Source organism: Barbus barbus (genome assembly GCF_936440315.1).
Source record: "Barbus barbus genome assembly, chromosome: 37".
In the NCBI taxonomy this organism is placed as follows: domain Eukaryota; kingdom Metazoa; phylum Chordata; class Actinopteri; order Cypriniformes; family Cyprinidae; genus Barbus; species Barbus barbus.
In genome coordinates, this window is record NC_136715.1 from 16,146,019 (window position 1) to 16,171,016 (window position 24,998).

Here is a 24,998-nt window from a genome sequence, read left to right on the forward strand (position 1 = left end):
ATTGTGAAATAGAAAGGTTCTTCAATTGTTAAAGGTTGTTTATGGAACCATTTAGACAAAAAAAAGTTCTTCTATGGCATGGTGAAGCACCTTTATTTTTAAGAGTGTATTGATTTTTTTGTTTTTGTTTTTTTGAATTGCTTGAATGTTGTTTTTAGTAACACAAAAGCGTTTATCACGTATGGCTTTTAAAGAGACTCTCTTTTTATAAATGGCTTAAAAATCGGACAGGAGGATACTGATAACAGGACATTGTCTCAAAAACAGTAGAGATCGTACCGTTAAATTGAAACTAAAAATGAAAAATGTAGGGTACACAACAGGGCTGAAGGCGCCTTTGAGATTATTCTCCTCTAAACCACTAGATGGCACTAAAACCACTTTCCATAACATTCGCTTTTCAAGATTCAAAATAAGCAGAATATAGTGCAAAACTTTGCTAAAGTCATTGTTTTAAACAAGTATTAAGACATTATTAAAAACAACAACAACATTACTTTATCTGAAGTTTATGTATCAATACCCCATGCTGGTGAGCCCCGTGTGTGGGGTAAAAGGACCCCCTTGCCAATTTATAAGATTTTTAAACAAAATAAGAGTATGATTTATTTCCACACAAAATCTGTTGCTCCATTAATGTTCAATACAAGCATGTACATTTTTTTCTGCAATTATGCATTTTAGGTGCAGGGAATAGCACATTTTTTCTTAAGGTGTGCATTTAGCCTTGCACCCTATAAACACACATATGTTATGTATCTAAATGTAATTAAATGTAAAATCATTTAGCCTACATTTACCAACAAATTATAATATTAATAATAATGTCTAAATTATTATCGATAAAGAAACAATTGCTGATCTAATTCTAATATTGTCTGATTGTTGAATGGTTAAAAAGAAATAAAAAAATTTCCAGTGACTATATCTAATCAATTATATAAAATCAATAAATAATTTTAATCGAGATTTTAAAAAACACTTGCTTGGCTTGCATGGATATTTATTTATAATAAATATTTTATTTATTTGGTTTATGTATTTATTTTCATTCATCGTATTAGATTTCACTGCAAATAATGAACGATAGAGCCTTCTATGTCATTGCAATAGTTTATCAGTAGGTGGTGGTAAATGCTCAGTGGGAAAGAATGAAACCGCTCCATCCCAGTGGAAAAATTAAACAAGCCAACAAATGTGCAGGTGTAATGTCTTAATGCTGTATGTTTGCATAATTTTATGAAAAGAAATGGATTGGTTACTGAATTATCACTTTGAAAAGATAAATCTTTAATCTCTGATGTAAATGTAAATAAATGCAAGAATAAAATTCAGTAATTATTTAATTATATTTGTCTTTTGTACCAATGTCATCCTACGTATTTTGATAAATAACTGTATATCATGGTAACAGGATATTTTTGGCCTGGTAGCACAAATATATGGTTTGTGATATCTATCAATCCTGCCCTTTTTAAGGTCATTCAGAATGATACCCTCAATGTCATTTCAGTGCGGTTCAGGCGTCTTATCATTCATCACAGCCAGACTGTGTAAAGAGCAAGCAAAAGGCCCATAGAATCCAGAATAAAATTGTCTTTTTACAGAACCTCTCCATCATTCTGTTGAGCTGTAAGCTTTTGTGGTTTGTCTCACATAGAAACCTACACACACTCAGTGTGTGACCTTTATCTGTGTGCCTGTGATGTTAATTGTACTAGAAACCCAGCAAAATATATCAAATACGATTGAATTGTGCCGTGACATCCATTAGTTTGTAGTTTACATTTGTTCATCATTATGTGGGTTTCATACCAGTCCTTAGGGGACACAACAGAATGGCATTAGCGATGTTCCCAGACATGATGCATTTTTGAAAATGCCACAGAGTGTTTGTGTATGTTTATGAAGGTGTCATGGGTTTTTGTTATGGTTTGTGTCAGTGTATTGTTGCTGAGTATTGTACAGGCTCCTCATTAAAGATCTGGATGGATTTGAAGAGGTTCAGGAGAAGTTACTACCGCCATGCTTGATCCTAAAGTTGCAGTGAAAATACGTTTTTGTATTTGAGTTCTGGGATCCTTAATGATTTTTCTGGCCTTAGTCTTGCTCCTGGACCAGTGTTGAGAATAAAGATGATATTCAACTCCAGAGAAAACATCTTAAACCAGCCTAAACTGGTTTTCTGGCCTTAAATCTTCTCCAAGCATGGTCAAGCTGGTCTTTGGTTGGTTTTCAAGTAGTTTTGAGCATTTTTCAAATGGTCATGCTGAGAGAGCAGCTGGTTGCCCAGTTAAAATCCAGATTGGACTGGCTGGGAGACCAGAAAACCAGCTTAGTGTGGTTTAAGCAGGTTTTTTTTTTATATACATGGTAATAAAAGGATCCTCACAGTGTCCTTTCCTACACTCTGAAAAATAAATGTTCCAAAAGGGGTTTTTACAGTGAACCATTTTAATAATCCAATAAACCTTTAGTGGAATGCAAAGATCAATGAATGTTAAAGGTTTTTCATGGAACCATAAATGCCAATGAAGTACCTTTATTTTTAAGAGTGTATAGTCCAAGTGGGATGGGGTAGAGTTAGGTCCTGTCCCAAATGACATCCTCAACTCTTGCAGTTCACAAAATAGCACACGACATATATGGCCATTTTCTCAGATGCAAAGTTGTGAACTAGTGAATCAAATGTAGATTCATTTAGATTATTTTACTGAATGCAGAAATGTTTTGATTCACTTCTGTTTTTGAGTTGAAGACTCCTGAGCTCGGGGTACTCCCCCTGCCTGGGGAGAGGGGTCCGAGCTCGGCATTTAGCCTGGACTCAGAGTGCCACCCCCTCTCCCCAAGGGCTCCTCCCGTGCTGGGGAAGGAAGGGGCTGAAGGTGAGGAGTCTGGGTGGCGGAGGGACGCTGAAAGTCTAGAGATGATGAAGGTAAGACATGCTTGATTATTTATAGGGGTTCTCTCTTGCGCTAATTGGATAGATGGTGTCATTACTAACGATGAATTGGCCATGTTAATTATCTGCGTGTGCTCCTCCCGAAATTTGTTTATAAAACATCACTAATAGCATGTTTGAAATGATCTGACAGCTTTATTACCCACGGACACTGCAGAGATGCTGCTTAGGACAGGAAGGTGGGAAAGAGAGAGAGAGCGAGAGAGAGAGAGGGAAGAGGGACAGAGCACTGAATGATTGATTATTCTCTTATATAGTGGTTTGATTATGATTTATCTGCACCACTCACAACATCATTACACCATGTACAGTATATGTGTGTGTGTGTGTGAGTGTGTGTGTGTGTGTGTGTGTGTGTGTGTGTGAGTGTGTGTAATCTCAAGGTATATTGAATCCCATGCTAAAAATATCACAAACAAAGGCCTGCCAAGGTGTTTGCATAAATGTCTGTCCTCTCGATAAATATTCTCTCTTCTACTGACACTTAATATTAAAATGGGAATCATCCCCTGTCGTGCATACTGCACATATTAGGTTATTTAATACTTGATGGATGTGTTTACTTCAAGCAGATGTTGCCTAGAGTGTAATCATTTAGCAACCATCAGTTGTGTGTCTGGTCCACTTAGGCTTTTCCTTCGGCACAATTTTATAATTTCTGGGAAGACACATGTAGTCTGCATGGGACCATGGACATGAATTGGTGTTGCTTTGAATTACAGTGTTAACTAGATTAGGGGTTTCAAACTGGAGATCCACGGAAAATCAGACATAAATGAGATCCATTTAAAAGTGAATAAAAATAATTGTATAATTATTATTATTATGGGCTCTTATAATTAAAGTCTAAATGTAAGATATTAAATATATGCAGGCTAATTATTCATCTACGCAAGCTAGAGATGGTGTATATATATATATATATATACACACAGTATATTGCCAAAAGTATTGGGTCACCCCCTTCTAATGAACATGTTTGACTACTTTAGTAATTTCTATGAGTACAAATCTTAATGTTAAAGCATATAATGATATTCTACAGAATTGTGTGCTTCTAATTTTATAGCAACAGTTTTGACAGGACCCTTTTTTATTCTAACATGACAGTATCTCTGTATAAGGCACGGTTCAAAAATACATGATTGATTCAGTCAGTGTGGAAGAACTTGACTGGTCTGCAGAAAGCCAAGTCCTGATCCCAGCTGAACACCTCTGGTGTGACTTTATGCAGACCTTGAGCCAAAAACTCACCAAACACTGTCCAAACTGTTGCTAACTTACTGATCCCAAACTTTTTGTGTGTGTGGTTTTTTTTTGTTAACAATTGTTTATTGAATTTTCTTCTAGGAACAGTAGTATAAAACAAAAAGCAGCTGTACAAATTTAGAACCCACCCCCCGGTAGACTTAAAAAAAATAAAAAAATAAAATAAGATAAATAATAATAACAAAACTAACAATTCATTTTTATTTTAATTATGTAATATATAATGCAATGCAGTTTTAGTATAATGACAGTATCAAAGCAAATTAATTAATATTCATGTTTTCTCTCAAAGTATAAATGGTTCTTTGTACATGAAACTATATTTATGCCTTTATTTTTTATGAGGGGGATCCCTTCAAGGTTCAGACGTGGGTGTCGTTGATTTCAATTTGGTCTCGCTTTGGTCTAGATTGTAAAGTGCATTTTAAAAGCTCACATAATTCATAGTTGTTCATTGTGAAAGTAAGAGATTCATGAAGACATACAGCATGAAATAATCTTTTTATTTTTTGATTGGAAAAAAAATCCACTTTTTTTTTTAGAACTGTTCACTTCAAAGCATATTGGCCAAATAGGCCTGTTCGATATAAGATGTCTGCCTCGTGTGAAGGTCTATGCTAAAGGTCTGTTACTGGCATGCGAGCAAGGTTGAGATTTCTGTGTACTTCCTGGTTGGAGGGGTGGGTTGTGGATGCTGGTTTGCACTTTGTTCTTCCTGTCTCTGATGGGCCAGGCCCTTCGGCACTTCCTGCTTAGAGGGGTGGAGGGCGTACTGTGACCTTGCCTCGTGTTTTTCCCGCTGGGTTGTCCCATCAAGCCATTCTAAGATGGGGACACTGCAGTACTCTGGCTGGTGGCGAAAGGAAACATTTTCAAATGTTAAACCATCAAGTTTTTATTTTGGCAGAAAAAACGCAGGGAGCCCTTAAAGCTTCCCTTTTGTTGACAGCAGCCAGTTCTATTGCAATTTTAGTCTTATTTCTATGAATCCTGCAGGAATGCTACATAAAATAATTTAGCTCTCTAAGATCTAGATTTTAAGGATAGAGTTGTTATCATTCTTGTAGTAGGCCCTTGCACTGAAGGAGGGAAATTACACCCTTCGCTATTTCAGCTCTCATTTATTCCTGCCTCTGCTTCCTGTTTCCTGTCTCCCTCAGTCTACTTCCTCTCCCGCCTCACCTGCGTGCAAGCCAGAAGATGTTTAGGATGAGCCACAGAGGAATTAGAAAGGAAAAAATGAAAGTAACATAGTAAATGTATTCACCCTTAAGCCATCCAGGATGTAGATGAGTTTGTGTCTTCATTGAACAGATTTGGAGAAATTACAAGTTCAAGCAGCAGATAATCACAATAATCCACAAATAATAGACGCAACTCAAGTCCATCAATGAACTCAATCTTGTGAAGTGAATAGCTGCGTGTTTGTAAGAAACAAATCCATCATTAAGGCATTTGAACTTTCCATCCTTAATTCATAATAACGCTTTTTCCATAAGGTGTTATTCTCTCATCAAAATCCACATATTTGTTTAGAACTTTTTTTGGTGTTTGATCTGTCATATTTCTCTCCTGATTCAGTCGAGACAAATTTTTGACTGGAGAAAGCAATATTATGGTTAGAGGAAGCAAAAATGTGAACCCAGGTGAAAAAAGGTACACTTCCATACTGTACTTGAGTGTACTAGTGTATGAAAGATGGGTTCAAGTGTGCTACAAGTAAATACATTTTTTAAATACAGAGATAGTATGTTAAAAGCGCATTTTAGTTCATATTCATTCATGGTGTCCCAAAATAGCACAGTTGAGTTCACTTAGATGATCTTAAGTTTATCGTAATAAGTACTAAAGAATAATGTATATTCTTGTATATTAAGTCCAAAATTAGTGCGCGAAAATAGAGCACTTTATTATGGAAGTGCACTTTTTTTCACCTGGGAATGATGAATTTGTTTATTGCAAACCCACAGCTTTTCACGTCACAAGACATTAATTGATGGACTGAAGTCATGTGGATTGCTTGTGGATGTTTTAATCAGTTTGGACTCTTATTCTGATGGCACCCATTCACTACAGAGGATTCATTGCAAGTGATGTATTGCTAAATTTCTCCAAATCTGTTCCAATGAAGAAACAAACATATCTTGGTTGGCTTGAGGCTGAGGACATTTTCAGCTAATTTTAATTTTGGGGTGAACTATTCCTTTAATTTGGCTGTAGAATTAACTGCATCATTTTTAAGCAACTAAATCAGAAGGTTTTTCGTGAACCATAAATGAAAGCATAAATAAGCATATTGATCGGACTCGAGCATTTTGACAAAGCACATAACACAATACCAGGAGATGTGCTCCAGCACACAGAGCTTAGAAAGGAATGTGGTGTGCTTCCAGAGATCCAGCACACTGCCTGTTGTGAGGGATCCCACCCACAGGTTAATCCCTCCGGGTGTCTTTAAGCCAAAATGTAATTCTCTGCTCTTCTTTCCTTGTGCGCGATGCACATGCTAGGGTGTGGAGCTCAGGGAAGTAGGGTATATCCTTCCTCCCAGTTGAGGACATGTTGAATGGGGGAGGGTGATTTTGGGTTCTGAGCCACTTATTGACATGGGGATATTGAGCCCTTTCTATTTTATACGTCCAAAATGTTTTATTTAGATACAAGCATTATGGGTAGATTTTATATTTATTGGTCTGTTAAAGGGTTTATAAGACCTCATTATCACTGACATACCAATATAATCAACTAATGTATGGTACTAAACTAAATTAGGGGCTTAATGTGTTTGGATGATTGTTTAAAGGAACACTCCCCTTTTTTTGGAAATAGGCTCATTTTACAACTCCCCAAGAGTTTTACCATTTTTGAATCCATTCAGCCGATCTCCGGGTCTGGCGGTAGCACTTTTAGCTTAGCTCATGCTCTTAGCTTTTAGCAAACCATTTTTTCCAACAAAGCACCCTCCTTAAAGTGTTAGTTCACCCAAAAATGAAAATTCTGTCATTGTCAAAAACACAAAATAATGTTTTTTTTTAGCAACGTCATATGACCCCTTTAAGATATTTTTGATGAAAGCTGAGAGCTCTCTGATCCTTCATAGACTGCAACACAACTGAAATGTTCCCAGACCCAGAAACGAAGTAAGGACATAGATAAAACAGTCAATGTGACAAAAATAACATAATTTATTCAACAATTCTTCTCCGCGAGTTAACGGCTTCCGCCATTTTGGAGAGTACCACGATGCATATGTGCACTTTCCCCAGAACGTGATTGACGTAATCAGCATTGTTTATGTTCAGCATGTGTGCGCTTTCTCATGAACTTATGAAAATGTATTGTCTCATTGAGGATGTAGTTATAAATGAAAAAAATCTGTGAAATTTATGGTAAAAAAATATAGTTGCAGTGTTTTAGATTTTTATGTAGGCCTATTTAACTTACATTTATAGTAAAACCTGTGTTTCATTAACTGCTATGCTAATATACTAACCTTCTGAAGTTTTGGAGTTATTGTTTATAACCATGCTGGTCTTTGAGTGTCACTGAAATAAATATGTATCTCAGAAACAAGCTCTTTGAGAATGCTGTGATATATTCATATATATTTTTTTTATCTTCTGTCACAAGGTCAAGCCAATGCGTTTGATTTGCAACGGTTTGATGACATATGTTTATACACGTTGGAAACCTATTCTAACTATGATTAGCACAGTAAAGAGAGATCATTGAGAACTCAAAGCAGATCTAGACCCAGTGTGCAGGATTTCCTCAATGGTTTGCCACATATTTATTATAGCACAGTTGTGAGGACCTTTGATTAAAATCAATTCCATCCATGGCACACACTTCATCTGAACCATTTTCCCCAAACATAGGTGTTTCTCAACACCAATCAATGAAGTGATGGATGGTAGCTGGTGTACTTAGGGAAAATAATGCATGCGCACACATGAGAGCGAGAGTTCTCATGACTGAACCATGTTGCCGTGTGTCACTGTCATGCTGCATTGCCCAGAGTGATTGCCGACTCTGACGTGCGTATGCTTGCAGCAATAACAGCCCTAGATGCCCAGGAAATTAAATGTTCCACAGAGGTAATAAGGAGAGTAAATCCAAGGGCTCATCGCTACTGAGTGGGTGGGTTGAGAAAATGATATTTCATATTACCTCAGGCAAAAAAGAAAGCACTTATGCAGACGTGTGTTATTGAGTCAGTGGTTTGTGCATTATTTAACACTCTGTGATGTAGGGTGTTGTTATCTCAATCTGTGCACCTGCGTAATCTTTGTTCCGATAAATGAAATGTGAATATGGGATTGACTTATAATTGGCATCTTCAGAAGTGATTGTTATTTTATGAGTCAAAATGAAATCTAATTTGCCTCATAAATGCTTGTTTATGGTCCTGGTCATTGGTTAATGTTTTTGTAATCTTGCAATCAAAATGCAATAACTTTTCTCCTGACATTGCGAATAGACTGTTGAATAATGTTAAAGCTGCAGTCCGTAACTTTATTTGGTTAAAAATGATCCGAAATCAATATTTGAGCAAGTACATAACCAGCCAGTGTTCAAAACTATCACCTTACTTTAGCCCGATTCACAACGGTTAGCTTATAATAATGTTTTCTAATTTGAGTGGTACGGGTAGGTTTTCGTGGGAAATTCGAGCATGGCACTGCGTCATTACGTCACATCTGTAAACATGAAGAAGTTGTCCCGGCTAGTAGGCTATCGAATGTGAGGATCCTGCAGGTGGCGGATCATTTATAGCCTTTTCTCACAGCAGCTAGAATAATTAAATGTGTCATTTTGATGGCAGATTGTGATCCAGAAAAGATTATGTGTTTATGAAACACATGCGAATGAAATTAAATTATATTATAGTTTTAAATATGCTTCTGATTACAGATTAGCCTGGATTACACAAGATTTGTATTTTAAAGGGGACCTATTATGCTCATTTTTACAAGATGTAAAATAAGTCTCTGATATCCCCAGAGTGTGTATGTGAATTTTAGCTCAAAATACCTGACAGATCATTTTTTATAGCTTGTTAAAATTGCCACTTTTAGGGTTTGAGCCAAAACGCTCTGATTTTGAGTATGTTGCTTTAATGCAAATGAGCTGTTGCTCCCCGAGAAGATGGCGGAGCTTCAAGAGCTCAAGCTCCGCATTAGCAGTGCTAGCCTTTGCAAATAAACATTCCACGATTAGTACAAGCCTGTTATCTTTACAGAAAACGTACTCCGTTTCAAAGTCAGTCATCTCATTGTACTGTGCATAATAAATTTGCATTTATGAATTACACAGACAGGGAGAACAGCACCATAAAAATAACAACATAGCTGGTCTCATGGTGCATGGCATGCTATCACAAACTTTATAAGTCCCACAGTGATTATGAGCTAAACAAACTCAAGCGATCGACTCACATTGCTTTCATATACAACTTTTAACTACCACATTCCTATTCACGATCATTGATGAAGACAGCACCAGAGAAAACAGACAGAGACAATGGTAGCTTTAGAATCATTAGCATTACAGAGTGCCAAGAAGCACTTTCAGAAGGGCAATTTGGAAAACAAACGCGGGAAACTTACTGGAGCTGACGTTTGCACACAAAGCGTTGGTATTGATCCCTACAAGTATTGGGGACTTTACCGATTTTTTCCAGGACATTTCCTCAGAAAATGAAACTTAACCACAGTGTCTACAGTGGCTCAGATGGAGGGAGTCTATGGAGACTCCTATGGTCATTAGTGCATCCCAAAACGCAACACTTGAAATGCCTCTTTGGCACTGACATTATATGTCCAGCAGCTACAGTAATCAGTAACGTTAATGGCGGAGGCGGACGCAGCTTCTCACTCAGGGCTGTGTCTATGCTTATTGGCCAGCGTCACAAATGGGCAGGACTTGTTCCCCTCTGTGACATGAACAGAGGGTGAATCTGAAACAGCTCATTCTGAGAGACTGTTTATGATTTTATTAGATTATAAATAAACGAGTGGGTGGATTTTTACCTTTATAGGCTGTTTTTTTTCACACACTGCGGCCACACAACTGTGTTCAAACACCTTATAAAAGTGATTTTTGCATAATAGGTCCCCTTTAAAGAAAACCAGATCGAAGGGAGCATAAGGGCCTTTCTGCTTTAGTTCCAGAACTAAAAGTACAGTACTAAAGTACTGGGATGATTTTGCACAAACTATTTCCCAGTACCATTTAGAGGGTTGCATTCGCACCGACAGTGGGTACTAAGAAGTGACGTAAGCTGGTCGACAGCGACATCAGTTGCACATGGTGTTCAACAACGTAAACAAAGAAGAACAACGTTAACAACAGGAGGATGGAGGACGCTGTGATCGGAGCTGTGTTTTAGTTGTGTCTTGCAGGTTTCACAATAATGGACATGGAATTTCGATGTATACGTCAAGCGACTGAAAGAATGGAAAGGAGGACTAAGTATCTCCAACGACAATTTACAGTGTTACATTTCATTGAGGCTGATAGAAGCAAAAAACCCCGTAGACGATGTCTTCAGGTAAGTACTCTCAGTATGATACAATGTTTACACAGTATCTGTTTACACGTGTTTTAAATCATGGTGGGTGAGGGCGTTGTCGTGCGATTAAAATGTTTAGCCAATCAGCGTACATGGACATCGGTGTCACGGATAGTTCCTAGAACTGTTTTAGACCCTACTCTGAAGTAGGAGCTCGTTTAGTTCCTCCAAGCGGAGTTCCTGGAACTAAAACACTTCCCAGTTCCCGCATTGCGAACACGCCAAAAAGTGGGTAGTTCCGCAATTAGTTCGGATACTATGAAAAGGTTCCTGCGGTGCGAAAGGCCCTATAGTTTGCTTTTTGGGTTAAAATAATTTCTTAATATGAAATTCGAATGGCATGATAATTAGATTAGACTGTACAGAAATTGAAATCTACACGCTAATACACACTATACACATAGTCACACAATGCTGATGTTGTTAACATTAATAATAATAGTACTTTGCACGGTTTGATGTGATATGAGCTAACCGATCTTTAGATTAATTCACCATTGGTAGCGCGATTTATGGTAATGCTTTTTTCCTCAGTTGGTCAGAACAAACATGGCAGACTTGTTACTTACTTGTTCAGATGACAATATACAGTGAAAATTCTTATTTGGGTCATATATTCCAAGACGTAGGCTAGAATCTGTGATTACGAAGTACAGTAAATATCCACACCGGTGCGGTGACTGACTGCCACACATTCACCTCAAAACATTAGGTTCATCCGCGCCAGAGCCGTGCCGACTCACAACCTCATGCAAGGAAGATAATTCCGCAAAAAGCTGCAATTCCAAGTTTTCAAACAGAGATGGCGACAAAGAGGCAAAACTTATGGACTGCAGCTTTAACAAAAAGCCAAATAGCTATTTAGACATTAAGCAAATTTGTTCCAGTTATAATACCAAAAGTCACATTTTGTACCCATTTAATAATTCAGTTCCCAATAAAATCAATTTCTGCCATATTTTTTTTCCTTTTTTCATAAATCCAGTTTCACTTGAAAGGTGTCACATTACAGAAATAAATTGGGTTTAAACTGCAATTAACTTTGACTTTAACATTTAACTATAAGAGAGATATCTTTGACAGTGTTTCATGATTATTGGTATCTGTAATTATGTCAAAAGGAATATCATTCTTGGCATCGTATGTTATTTCATTTTGGATTATTTTAGACAATTTTAGACCGTTTTAGATTATTTTAGACTATTTTATTTTAGACTAAAAGCCAGAATAACAACTCAAACATTGTTTTAACAAATGTACATCTGCACTCCATTCAGGTATTTTTCTCTCTATTTTTCTGTGATCCAATCAACTCCTGAAGCATAAAATAAAATCCCACTGTGTTTTTTTCTTGATAAATTTCTTGATAATCCAGTTTCACTTGGAAATGTCACATTACAGAAGTAAAAAGCTTCTGCAATTACTGTTGACCTTAATATTAATTGTTAGATCAATGTCTTTGTCAGCGTTTCATGAATATAGAGACATGATGATTATCTTTATGTCATTTAAGGAAAATCATTCTTGGGTCAGTCACAAATAATCAACACCAAATCCCAAATGCAAGCTTCATAATTTTACTATTTAATTTTATTTTAAAACATCACTTTGGGTTGATTGTTAGTAAGGGCTAGCATGATTAAAACACACACAGGCCCTGGAAGAAACAGTGTGAAACCTGATTAATGTTACCAGTGTTTTGATGCATTTGACAGAAATGCTTTAGAGAGCATCAAGTGTCTTATCACAGAACATGATGCTGCCAAAAAGGAGCCTTCACACTCCATTTGCAGGCATCATAAGAGGACACCACAGTTGTCTTTCGTCTGTCTCTGCTACCATTTCGGTGTCATGACTGATGACTTTCAACACCGAAGGAGACAGAATGCTTTTGGTTTTCTCTGTGAACACCACGACCCACTAAATCATCGCAGCCGTGGATGTAGAGGCTCATATGAGTCTGGGATAGTGTTGAGTGCCGAGATGTGAATACTACATTTGCTGCTGTCAATTTTATGATCACTGTATGAAACTATAAAAACAGCAATGGCCAGTGTTAGTAGCTATTGTAAAAGAATGCTATAAAGTAGAGCTGATCTCTGTAATATTTAGAAATATTACACTTTGGACTATAATCATAGATCACTGTCAGAGGTGACAATTATTGTAAATCCATAACTGTTTGCGAGACTGGACCCTCTTGAGGTTTTTTTTTTTTTTTTTCAGCAAATGGCCAGGGAAAGGAAAGGAAACCTTGTTCATCCACCACTAAATATTATATGTGCCAGTTTATTTTATCTTTATGCATACATTTTTTAAAGGTATTTATTTTAAATAAATACTTCTATTATGTTTTATTTATTTATTCATTTATTTTTATTTTTTTATTTTTTTTTTGCCATAGAGCACGTCAACACCCAGTTTAAACCCTGAAAATTCAACTAATTTCCTTTTTGCAACTTTCTACCAATAAACATAAAAATTAAATACATAAATGATCAAGTAAAAACAAAACAAAATATATTAAAAATATTTTTAATTAAGATTGATGCTTATAAATATTTTTTTTAAATCTGGGGCCCCTTCCTTACTTATCTTTTTAAGACTTGAAATTTGTTTGGGCACTTATGTAATATAGATAATCTCGTTATATTATTTCACTCCATGTTTTATATTCTGTTTAAGTCTGATTAAATGGCTTTGTTTAAGGTGTGTATTTCTCACTGTATCTGGTGCGTGTTCAGATATGTGTGTGTTTTGTATACAGTTTTTATACACCAAACTTGACCTGTGGGCCGTTTTATTCGATTTAGACTAACCTCTGCAGGAGAGAGCATCATTTTAGTAAAGAAACATTATTTTCTCTGTTATTGTTATGTTTGCTTTGATATTTATACAGTTCAAACAGAAAAAAATCATGTATTTACAGTGAGAGTGATACTAAATGTCAGACATATTTACCCTTCTGTAAACTGCTGGTGTCACAGTGGATTGCCATTTCAAACACAAATGAATAAATGATTAAAACAGAGGAAAACTAGCCATTTAGTTATGAGCAGATGCACATATCAAAATGCAGCATTTATGAGAAAACTACTTAAATTATATGGCTTTTGATGTACACAGTGGCTGCAGGGGTAATGCAATATTCAGCAAAAACATCTTAAAGACACTTACAGTGGGTAACATCTTAAACTGGATGGCCAGATATGGTCATTAATCCTTTTAATCATTATATCATTATCCCCACCAGACACCCTCAGCATTTAGCATGGAACTGAAAATGCTGAATTTTGAGTTTGCGTGTGGTGATGGCTTAAAACACAGTCATGACATTTTAATCATATTTATGTTGGGGTTTTTTTCATGTCGAGGTGAAATACAGGTCAGTGTTTGAATCAGAGCAAATCCGTCTGTGCAAATCCCAATTTTGTCTAATCTTTCTGTCGAATAACACAAATATTTTACTTTTCCTCAAATGTGTGTCACTGTATGGAATAGCAGTCATGCAACCATAATCCTGGAATATCCTGTAATTCTCCGCTGAACAGTGCTTTTCAATAATGCACCACAAACAACATCCACAGATCTGCTAAACATACAACTTTAAGGGTCTGGTGATGATGGTTTGTGTGCAAATCAGTGCGGTTGTAAGACACGTTTACTGCATTTCCATTACTGACTGGCTTCTTGCTTTTAATAGGTTGAAGGTCTATTTGACATATCTGTGTAGTTATAGTGGTGAAATTGATCAAAATGTGCTGCTATTAGGAAAACCTTTTAAACAAGGTCCTCTGATCATTGCAGGTCCAGAAAGAATGTTTACGGTTATGAAAGAATTGAGTAAAGGTTCACAGTGTTCTTAGAATCAGGATGAAGTTAGTTTGCAGCAGATCGATCTGTAGGAGCCATATATTAGTTCCTCTCATCATCTTTACGTTTGTTTCTTGTTAGCGTTCATGAGGATGAATACTTTTAGTCACGTAATCAATACTTGAGTGCTTTAATGACCAATCTTGATATGTTTTTAGCTGTTGGTGATATAATTAAAATATAGTACAAAACATTATTATATTATATTACATTATATTATATTATATTGTTCGTAATTTAGTATATTAAGTATTAGTAATTTTTTGTTATTTTAAGTTAGAAAATAAAATCATGGTAAATGGCAAAGCAACAATTATGCACATTATAATAATACTATAAAATATATGTACATAAATATAATGCATAATATATTATATGGTAATGATTGTCAGTCCTCTGTCGTGTGTGTCATGTGCTCCCGCCTCTTGTGTCCATATTTGGTTTGTTTCCTGTCCTTGTTAAATGTAATCATTAGTTAATTCTTGTCCAGCCGTGTTTGTCTAATTGTCTATGATTATCCCTTGTATATTAGTCCTGTCTGTTCAGTTAGATTTCGTCTGGTCTACTCGTTACCCCCGGTGTTTCCTGTCTGTAAGCCTTGCCTTGTCCTGTCCTGTCCTGCCCTGCCATGTCTTGTCCTGATGTCTTCAGTAAAGACTATTATTTGAGTTACATCCTCGTCTGCGCGTCCTTGTTCCTCCCTCATGTGCACCGTGACAATGATGTACATATTAAATTAAATTGAGAAAAATATATTTTTTTATTTTTAAATTTTAAAAATAATGTTGATGGTAAAGGGCAACTATATTTGTTTTGTATTATATTATATTATATTATATTTTTAAGCTTAACACAGTTCAATTAGAGGAAAATACAATTGAAATGAGTAATGTTTAAATGGTGTACATTTTAAATTAAGGTTAGAAAAAAAATTATTGTTTAGTAAATGGCAATAATATTATTATATTACAAATGCTCTCATATCCCCACAGTAAAGACATTCTCAGATCCAGCTCATGGCAGTTGCTTCATTCAGCATTTAATTAAAACCACGCAATCTGTCTGAGACATCTCCACGTACTGCGACACAGCAAGAAAGCCATTCATTTCCCTTTTGTGCACTCCACAGTGTTATGATACATTAAAGGAAAAAAACCTTTTTCCATATGTACTATGATGCTGGAGTGCGTGTTCTGAAGATCTGTCTTCATTTCCCCAGTTTTGACCCCAAGCCCAACCCCAAGATCACGAAGCAGCATAATGAAAGATGCATTTGGGTGCTAATGTACTGCCGTGGTCTTCCTTTCCATCACTGAAGGGGAAGATATTGCCAAATGTGAAAAAAAGAGTTTGAAATGCAGTGTTTTATGAGGCAGCATAAACACAAGCTGGAAGTGAGAATGGAGGTTCAATATCAGCTCAATGGACAGTATGCCCTGAGGATGGTTTGTGTGCTTTTATGGGTTCTTCTCCCCTTCAGCATTAGAAAGAAAACATTATGAGACTCATAAAATCATTCTGTTGTTATATATTGAGAGAACCCCTACAGTGTTTTAACCAGCCTGAACAAGCTTGCAAGCTGTTCTAAGAATTGGAAATAAAACATGACGAGTTCGTCAAGTAAATGCCCTCAGAACATGAGAAGCGTGCATAGTTTTAGGAGTGACTTCCTTTTGAACATATCATTTTGTTTATCTATGGTTGTTCTTTTCATTGCTTTATACTTTCCTGTATTTAATGAGAAATAATTTTTTTCTATATTTTGATCATTGCTTCCCTTTTTGCCTGAATTTTATTATTTTATTTTGTTTTGCTTTAGTAGTTTTTATTTTATTTGTACTGTATTGTACTTGTACTGGTTGCTCATTTCCAAACAGCTGTTTACGTCTGCGACCAAATCGAATCAGTGAATTGTATTCAAGAGCTGAATCAGTCCTATTGATTGACTCACGGTTTTATGAACTGAATGAATTTATCAATTTAGGATAATACTTTAACAACATTCCACTTCTTTTTTGGGCTCTCCTTAGTTCGGTGAGTACCAAGATTTTCAGTTTGCTTCTCACACAGTTATAATATGACTAAAGATAATATGACATGTCATTTGGACTGCTTTTATGGTGCTTTTGCACTTGAAAGATTAATTGCCCAGTTATTATTATAGTAATATTAATATACTATTACAGTTTATATACTATTTATACACTGTTACTATTATTAATATTTTAAATTAGCTTTAATTTAATATTTTTAGTTTTAATTTATTTATTTTGTTGTAATTTTGTTGTTATTATTGTTACTATTATTATTCAATATTACTGTTTAGGACTAATTATTTTTTCATATTTAGTTTTACTTCACTGTTGGTTTTTGTTTATTCCCAGTTAGTAATTTTAGCGTTTCATTTTAAACTTTCATTAGCAATCAAAGTTGTCAATCCAAACAGTGATGCATACACATAGCCTACATGATTAGCCATTTCCAGAATATGAACTGATGTATGACATTATTGTGTAATAAAATTATTCCATAATTCCTAATCTGGATAAACTGTATAATCTGTCTTGAAAAGGTCCGTAACACACACATACACATAAACACACGCGCACACACACAAACCCATGAGATTAGTCCATGTGTGAGGTTACTGTGAGTGTAAGCTGTGAAAAAGCTGCCACATAAATCAAATCAGACAGATTTTAGGTTGGAATATTTATATATATATATATATATATAAACGTGGTGTGATTCCAGCTCTGAGAGACATTAGTGGTCATAAGATGGTGGTTATGAAAATCTAGTTTGTGATTGCTGTCATGAGCATATATTACTGCTTGACTGTAATCAGTGAATAAAATGTATTATGCATTTTTTTTGGTGTTGTAGCCTCGATATTACACAGATTTAAAGCGATTCAAGATAAACAGAATCATTATTTAGGTATAGAGGATTTCTGTGTATGCTCCTTTGCATCATCCAAACTTTATAACAGAGGGATATTTACAGCTCATTACCAAGTTCACAGGCTTTGGATGCTTGGCTGATAAAAGATCTAGATTTCCTGTCAGTGAATTTTTTATTGTTAAGCAAGCATATGTGGCAAAATGAAGCAGAAATTAATTCAGTGTGACTGTATTATATTGTTATCCCATTCAATTGGATTTTTTCTTTCAATATATTTATATAGTGGTGACACTGCACTTTGGATGGTTAAAATGTATTTTAATAACATGTGTGAAAGTTAATATACTATGACTTAATTATATTGCTGCTTTGAGGTTTACAGTATCTTCTTCTCTCTTCTCTCCTCTAGGTCAGTTCAAGGTCAGTTCAGGTAAATAAAGCAGGAGTTCATGGCAGGTGAAAAAGCCCACATAGAGCATCCTTCACAGAGACAGTTACGGTCACAATTAAGCTTTATGATGGCACTTCATAAGCCCATAGGCCATTTGTTTAGACCGTCCTCATCTAATCATCAACGCGTGATCAAATTTGTGAAGCTGCCTCTTGCAGAGTTCCCCACACTTTTTGATAATGTCTAAACGTATTCATAAAGCACCCATGGGCTTAAATGTATTAGTAGTAGAGAGGTTATAAATGAAGTAATAAATGAAGAGAAAAGAGTAAAGGGGAACACAGTCATCGCTCCTGTAGTGAGCCCAGCTGGCACGAGCATACAAACACGCCTGAGCACACACATAAAGACAAACATACAAAATTTAAAAAAGTTAAATTGCTTAGATTCTCCTTAGATCTTGATATGTGCACACAAACTCTGTATAAACTGTCATATAAACTCCCACAGCAACCACTGTTCCCACCCAAAGCTCACAGCGCATATGCTTTTATGAGTGGCCAAGGAGACATGGACTAGTTTTTAATCTTACCTTTATTGTATGGGGTCCTAGGTGTGGTGTATCTTTTGACAAGATGAACAACATAATAAAGGGGAGGTTTATTTTGTCATCTTTATTTCTCCACGTCAGGTTTTTTATGTCTTTATAGCTGATTGACTGATTTGTCCTATTTGCTGAGTCTTAGCTTTATAAACAAATGAACAGTCGCATCACAGAGGTGACATGCAGTCTCAGTAGTTGACAGAAACTGACTTTTGACAGCAGAGCACTCAATGGGTCCACATCCATCATGTGACTGAATGACGCTGATATTGGCAACTTTAAGAAGCTCATCACAGAATGAAAAAGAGGATGATGAAATCATACTTAAGCAGTCTGGATGGCAAGTCTTTTTTGTTGTTAAATGGGAAGTTCACCCATAATTGAAAATAATTAACTTACTCTCAATGGGTCCAATTTTGTTTTGGTTCCACAGAAGAATGAAATTTAAAGTGGTCCTATTATGGGTAATAATAAGGTTCATATTTTGGTTTTAAGAGTCCCCAACAACAGGTTAACATGCATGCAAGGTCAAAAAACACTTTCATTGTCTTATAATATGCATTTATTTTTACCTTACTTGCTCAAAGACTCCCAAACAATTTGTTTAATGATTCATTTTTTCCAAACCTCTCCTTTGCGTGATGCTAATCTGCGGTGATTGGTCCGATTGGTCTCATTTTCATTTCATCATGCCTGTAATGCCTGATAAAGCAGTGTTGCTTTGTGTACAGTATTACCAGGGAAACCACTATTTTTATTGCTCCAAAAGCGGCACCTATTGGCAAAGAATGAATTTGCATTTTCATTCCGACCAATACTACAAGACCAACAAGTGCCTATCTATAGCCAGATAGAATATTATGGCAAGCACTAGCAAGGCGTTTAAGAAGTGTGTAGATCCGTGTCCTCTTTATTTAACACCTTATGACACACACGATCTTTGCGTCATGTGTTTGGGCGAGGAGCATGCATGCGATGTCCTCGAGGGGGCAGTTTGCGTGCACTGTTAGCTTCTTCCCATGAAGAAGCTCCGCTCTCGTTTGTCCCTCTTTTCGAGGAAGGAGGGGCAGCCATCTGCTCCCCGCGGTTCGGAACCTGCCGCTGCTGAGGTGTGGAGGAAACTGAATTCATGGGGTTCACAGGTGGACCTGGCTGATAAGTTGGATAAGGGGCTTTCCCTTTCTTGCTCATCGGTCGGGGATGAGAGTGAGCTGTTGGATGACAATGCGATTTCTCTGACATCGTCTAATCCAGCAGCCAGTGCACTGCTTGTTGGATGAGGAAGAGGAAGCTGATTCTGAACTCTCTAAATCCTCCTGCCCTGAGTATGATGAGCTGTTGGAGGTTATGGAATGCGCCACGGCGAGGTTGGACCTGCTGTGGAAGCAGGCTAGGAAGGTAGCGCCGCGGGGTCATCTCGATGAGCGTTACCTTTCTGATCATAGTCCCCCAGATCAATTGAGCCTTCCATTCCTTCCTGACCTTCATAAAGAGGTTGAGAAGACATGGAATAAGCAGTTTTTCTCACGCATTCATAGATTCAGAGCTCCAGGCTCCAGGAGATGGGGCGAGCCGAAGGGAGGTCGGCAAGGTCTTAGGGAGGTGATCCAGACTAGGCGTTCCCATCGCTCTCATCCGGACCAGAGTAAGGATTGAGACAATCTACTCACCTCCTTCTAGGGTTTTTACATTTGCCCTCACCTTCCTTCCATAATTCCCGTATATTTTTCTCCTGCCCACCTGACGGAGGTTAGGTGGAATCTCCTGCGCTCGCACTGCAGTCTCTCTACTGGACCTATGACGTTCTTGATTATGCTCTATGATGCATAGAACTGCCTGACTGATGGTCTGGACTCAGTCTTCTAGTGCGTCCGTACAGAGTATTACCATACAAAAGGAACCATAGTGGGTGAGTACGATCCTTTTTTCTCAAGTTATGGATCTTGTAATCTGTTTGTTAGCCGCTTTAGGCTTGTGTTGCAGTGTGTACGGTTGGTTTTGTGTGTTCTTTCTATGTTTCAGGGCTAGGTTCTTTGCATTACCTCCCTGTTGGCCACGGAACCCCTGGTTGCCGCTCAAGATGTCTCATGATCACCAACTTCGCAACCGAGTCGCTAGGTGCTACGAGGTAGCCTCCTTGGTCACTGGGTCCCTGCTACATCACTGCTACCCCAGGGCCAGTCGGTCCTTCTATTCAGGTAACCTACAGGTTGGTGTGCTCCCTCACACCCTGATGGTACACCCTCTCTTGTGTCGAAGCTTCTATGAATGAGGCATAGAGCAGCTTCACTTTCTATGTGAAGGTGAGTGTCTACATTCTACCGCAAGTGCACGTGAGCACAGCTTTACAGAAACTCGCTGATCTGATCTGATCACAGACACAGAACAACAACACCCAGACTCTGTTTTAATCATTCTTGGGGACTTTAATAAAGCAAATCTCTCCCGTGAACTGCCAAAATGCAGACAGCACATCACATGTCCCACCAGAGACAGTAATATATTGGATCACTGTTACACAACATTAAAGGATGCATATCACTCGGTTCCACGAGCAGCTTTAGGACTCTCTGATCACTGTTTGGTTCATCTTATTCCAACCTACAGGCAGAAACTTAAATCTGCAAAGTCTGTATTACGATCTGTTAAAAGAAGGACTAAAGAAACAGAGCGGGATCTAGAAGCCTGTTTCTCTCTCACTGATTGGACTGTTTTTGAAGCCACTGCCACCGTTCTGGACGAGCTCACAGAGACTGTGACATCTTATATCAGTTTCTGTGAGGATATGTGCATTCCTATCAGGACTCATTTAATCTACAACAACGACAAACCATGGTTCACTGCAAAACTCAGACAGCTCCATCAGGCCAAAGAAGATGCTTACAGAAAGGGGGATAAAGTCTTGTACAAACAGGCCAAATACATACTGGAAAAGGAGATCAGAGCAAAGATCAAAGGCAAAGAGGAATTATTCTGACAAGCTAAGGAAAAAATTATCTTCCAGTGATCCTGCTTCAGTGTGGAAAGGAATGAAGGATATCACCAGTTACAAGTCACCATCCCCCAGCACTGTGGAGAATCAACACCTGGCAGATGACTTGAACGACTTTTATTGTCGTTTTGAAAAATCACCCCACACCTGCCCTGAACACCTCTCCACACAATCATTAACACCTCCAGCAACCCTCCTCTCCCCCACACCTACAATTCAAATCAGCGAAGAAGATGTGTGCCAGGTCTTCAGAAAGAACAAAAGAAGGAAAGCACCAGGCCCAGACGGTGTGTCACCAGCCTGTCTGAAAATCTGTGCTGACCAGCTGGCCCCCTTCTTCACACAGATCTTCAACAGATCACTGGAGCTGTGTGAAGTCCCCTCATGCTTCAAACGCTCCACCATCATCCCCATCCCAAAGAAACCCAAAATTACTGGACTTAATAACTACAGACCTGTGGCCCTAACGTCTGTAGCCATGAAATCATTTGAATGACTTTGAAAGACAGGTTTTGGCTTATCTGAAGGACATCACTGGTCCCTTACTGGACCCCCTGCAGTTTGCCTACAGAGCAAACAGGTCTGTGGATGATGCAGTCAACATGGGACTGCACTTCATCCTGAAGCATCTGGACAGACCAGGGACTTATGTGAGGATCCTGTTTGTGGACTTCAGCTCCGCTTTTAACACCATCATCACGGAAAACCTTCAGAATAAACTAACCCAGCTCTCTGTCCCCACCTCCGTCTGTCAGTGGATCAATAGCTTCCTGACAGACAGACAGCAGTTTTCGTAAAGCTTGGTAAATTCACATCCAGCACTCATACCATCAGCACTGGAGCTCCTCTGGGCTGCGTACTCTCCCCACTGCTCTTCTCCCTCTACACCAACGACTGCACATTTAAAGACCCCTCTGTCAAACTCCTGAAGTTTGCAGACGACACCACACTGATCGGCCTCATCCAGGATGGTGACGAGTCTGCTTACAGACAGGAGGTTAAGGAGCTGGCTGTCTGGTGCAGTCTTAACAACCTGGAGCTTAACACGCTCAAAACTGTGGAGATGATCATGGACTTCAGGAGAAACCCCCCTGTTCTCCCCCCACTCACCATCATGAACAGCACTGTGACTGCAGTGGAGTCATTCAGATTCCTGGGAACCACCATCTCCCAGGACCTGAAGTGGGATATTCACATAGACTCCATTGTCAGAAAGGCGCACCAGAGGTTGTACTTTCTTTGCCAGCTGAGGAAGTTCAACCTGCCACAGGACTTACTGAAACAGTTCTACTCCGCCATCACTGAATCCATCCTCTGCACTTCAATAACTGTTTGGTTCAGTTCAACTACCAAATCTGACCTCAGAAGACTACGGAGAGTAGTCCGGACTGCTGAGCGAATCATTTGTACAACCCTCCCCACTCTCCAAGAGCTGTACTTATCCAGAGTGAGCAAAAGGGCTGGTAAAATCACTCTGGACCCCTCACATCCAGCACACTCCCTCTTTGAACTGTTACCGTCTGGTCGACGTTACAGAGCTCTGAGCACCATAACGACCAGACACAGAAACAGTTTCTTCCCTCAGGCAATCCATCTCATGAACACTCAACAATAAACGTGGAACACACAACTATAATACACTATCCATTCACCACACTCACTAATTTTATTTTTATTTTCTAATTTGCACATACTTGACCTGTACATACATAGTTGTCTATATTATATATTGTGTTTTTGCTGCTTTGTACATTGCCTATTTGGATATTTGTATATTATTCTTTTATTATCTGTGTCCTCCTGTCCTGTTGCTGTCTTTCTGTTGCACTGTGGAGCTTCTGTCACTACAACAAATTCCTTGTATGTGTAAACACCTGGCCAATAAAGCTCATTCTGATGCTGGTGTTTTGTCTATTTGCATGTGTTTTCTGAAGTTGCAGTGCGTTGAGCTCTCTCGGCCACCGTAGTTAACAGAGGCCAGAGACGCTGAACACGAACGCAAAGAGGAAACAAATACTGTAGCAGTCAGATCAAGATTACTACACGATGCGCGAAATATAGAAAATCCAAATATTGAATTTTATATGAATGTGTTTCGGAGTTTACATGGCGTTTTCTTTTCATTTTCTCTCCGTATAATGCATTTAAATTAGTGTTAATACGTGCAGCGCTGCTCTGTTTACAGTGGCAACCAAGGAGTTGTTGTATAAGAGCTGCTGGCAGAGAGTGAAATTGCATCTCATTCAGCCCGCCTGCTTTTTCTGTGTCATGCATGCAGATGTTTTGTGTAGCATAATTTCACAAAGCTAAAGTCAGGTCATTCTGTTTTTGCTTCAGATTTTGAAATTATACAGTCTAATATAAATCAAACATTGCACAAGTTTTTGTGTGTGTGTGTGTGTGTGTGCATGTTTATGTGGTTTATGAGGACACAAATTTGTAAAATGACATGGGTATGACAGAGGTATTACAATATGAAGGTGGTTTATGAGGACACTGCCTATGTCCCCGTAATTCAAAAGGCTTAAAAAACATACTAAATGGTTGTTTTTTTGAAAATCTAAAAATGCACAAAGTCTCCTGTGAGGGCTAAGTTTAGGTGTAGGGTTGGTGTAGGGCAATAGCACACACAGTTTGTTCAGTATAAAAACCATTACGCCTATGGAAAGTCCCCATAAACCACAAAAACCAACGTGTGTGTGTGTGTGTGTGTGTGTGTGTGTGTGTGTGTGTGGATCAATTCATGATTAAAATGCAGTGGCTGCCTCTAATTTCAAATGGCTATGAAAAATCAAGGTGCAACAACGAGTGAAGAATATGCAAATGTTATTTAATATGTGATTTTTCCATTTCTGTACCCAAACATCTACAAACATAAAAACCTAAAGCATAATTTAATTTCTATATTTGTGCTAAAGGCCTATGTTTATTTGTGCTATTACTTGTGCTATACACTTTTAATAATGTTTCAACTTTATATTTATGTTTATTTCTGGCTAGTGATTTTTGCTGTGGTATCAAAATTAAAATAGAGAATTGAAAATATTGGTGTCACATAAGCTTATTTATTATAATAGAGAGGGCAAGTAAAAATTTGAACCACTGGCCCGACCGGGTATTGTAGAAACAGTAACAGATCACAGTCTGTACCAGTCCAGCATCATTATTACAGCATCAGCTACATTATTAATGGTTCTGAAAAAGATATGGACATGAATAAAAATTCAGCTAAACCGTTCTGCTGATGTGGTGCAAGTGTGCGCATAAAGGATGATCTGTCATTGCCTGTTCATCCTTGACTGTATGTTCAGACTGGAAAATAATGTGTATATGTGTTTTAATGTGTATAAAACAGGCAAAGATGACCTCAGCAAAAGTTGTCCCATCTCACTGAATGGACTCCTGAGGAAATTCCCAGCAGACCACTGG

General features: G+C 37.8%; 1 protein-coding gene across 2 annotated transcripts in view; it reads left to right on the forward strand.

Annotated features, from left to right (window-relative positions):
• Positions 1 to 2,908: 2,908 nt before the first annotated feature.
• LOC306857038 (FYVE, RhoGEF and PH domain-containing protein 5-like) overlaps positions 2,909 to 24,998 on the forward strand; it is a 75,563-nt gene continuing 53,473 nt past the window's right edge. For both annotated transcript variants that reach the window (XM_079396685.1, XM_079396684.1), the window contains exons 1-4: positions 2,909 to 2,935; positions 20,116 to 20,222; positions 20,332 to 20,775; positions 24,925 to 24,997. The gene's annotated coding sequence lies outside the window, so the exon portion shown is untranslated. The remainder of the gene's footprint in view (positions 2,936 to 20,115; positions 20,223 to 20,331; positions 20,776 to 24,924; position 24,998) is intronic.